The following is a 2,011-nucleotide window of genomic DNA, read 5'->3' as shown; positions in this document are numbered from 1 at the left end:
TACATACAGTATCTTGTAGTATAATTTGAAAACAGGATAAACAAATTATATAAACCATATATTTACCTATGATAACATAATAAGAAACATCATTACTAGAGTGAGTGAAATATTATTCTCAAAACAACAGTTGATAACTCTTAGGCACCTGTGTCCCACTTAAGCGATGTCTTTGTTTATTTTAATTTTTAATTCTTTTGGAGCAAACAATTGTTCAGCTTAAGCAACAGTCCTCTCTCAAAGGTCCACTCTTAACGAGGTTTTACTGTATATTCTGCAAACAGGATGGATTCAAGGGTAGATCCGCCACACCACTGAGAACCTTCTTCCATTCTGATTGTACACCATTTATGACCACCCTTTGTGTCCTGTGTTTGAATCCAGTTGTTAATCCACTTCAAAATTTCGTAGATGTGCCATGTGGTTGGATTTTAGAGACTACCTGTGAATGTGGGACTTTGTCAGCCACTCTAGAGAAATCCACGATACTCAGCGGGTCAAAAGTTTGCTCTGGATCCCAACAGATAAATTAGACACCCAATATCAGACGAGAACAGTGGAGTCAGTTCAGACTGTTTCACCATGGGATAAAATTATGACCTCAACTGTACAACACGTCCACTGGCAAGCCTTGATCCATGTAGTCTGTTACCATTTCTGCTAAAATGAGTAAATGTGTTAAACAGAATATCTTTCCATGAAACTGTGTGGATGCATGATCAGTCAGGTGTTGGAAGAAGGCATCTCCCTTAGAGCTTACAGACACAGTGCATATATTGGAGTTGACATAAAGCAAGTGTAGTGGTTGTGGGTCAGAGTTAGTTTTTCCCTCGACATGTGGACCTTTGTGACTCAATTAGTTGTCAAGAGTAGTACAGTATATACAGAAGGTTTTTTCTGGTGGGTCCTGGTCATGTGTTGTGTGAGGAATGAATCTTGAAGAGGTCAAGCAAATTCTCTCCAGTTTGTGTGGTAAAGAGTCAACAATCCACTGTCTCATAATGAGAGCTTGTGTTCTGATGACTATGGAGTCTGCTACTTCAGAGGTCGAGTCAGCCTTTATAACACAAACCTACTGTCACCTTTGCTTTTGTTTTATGCTTTAGTCACATCAAATAGATTCAGATTGTATAATTTTATTTAGCTCATCATTACTGGTTACTGTCAGGTGCTCCTAACATACAGTGCACAGTAATACACTACCACCAATTTGTAGCCCTGTCCATTCTGAGGGAGGGTTGATACCTGGTAGAAAAATTCACCGTGGGAACACATCTTCTAACCCCAGGATTTCTGATGTCTGGCTGTTGTGTGTCCACTCAGCAGCAATCTAATAGTCCAGTCTAACTAGACTTAGGCCATTCCCAAAATAAACACCAGTTTTCTCTGTGTTGTATTAGTACAATAATATTTCAGCTGCCATTAGTGATGAACAACTCTTATACAAAGTACACCACATTTCTCTACTGTCTCTTTCCTGCATGAAGCTGTTTGGTTATTGTTCTCTCATGACATGTTGTGTTAGCCTAGCTGCCACATTATCACTGTGGTGTTGATGTAACTATTTCCTATAAGTTATTTAATACTTTACACTGATTGTTGATACCAAGTGTTATTTGTTGCTTTAATTTATCTTATGCCCTTTTTATCAGACTTATTCTCACTGTCTCATGATCCTCTACACTACAGTCATAATTAAATCTTTTTAACTTGGTGTGTGTTTGCATGTTTGTTTGTTTTAGTGTACATACAGTAAAAAGCATAATTAGCTACACCTGAGCTGAACTGAACTGATATTCCAGCCCAGGTGTGCCACAAGAAATATGAAGATTAGCTATCACTGAAACAACTCTAAATTAACCCAATATGTATTTGTAGCTATATTTAGTGTTTTCAGTCTCATACAGAGAAGTTAATTCAGTCTTTAAGTTTATTATCAACTTTTAGCTTCATTTTCACAGTATTACATTGTTTATCAGTTATGACATCTACAAATACTACTGTTTATTTT

The sequence above is a fragment of the Homarus americanus genome, unplaced genomic scaffold, assembly GCF_018991925.1.
Source record: "Homarus americanus isolate GMGI-L3 unplaced genomic scaffold, GMGI_Hamer_2.0 scaffold55640, whole genome shotgun sequence".
Classification (NCBI taxonomy): Eukaryota; Metazoa; Arthropoda; class Malacostraca; order Decapoda; family Nephropidae; genus Homarus; species Homarus americanus.
The sequence above is the reverse complement of the archived record's forward strand: the minus strand, read 5'-3'. Positions refer to the sequence as shown.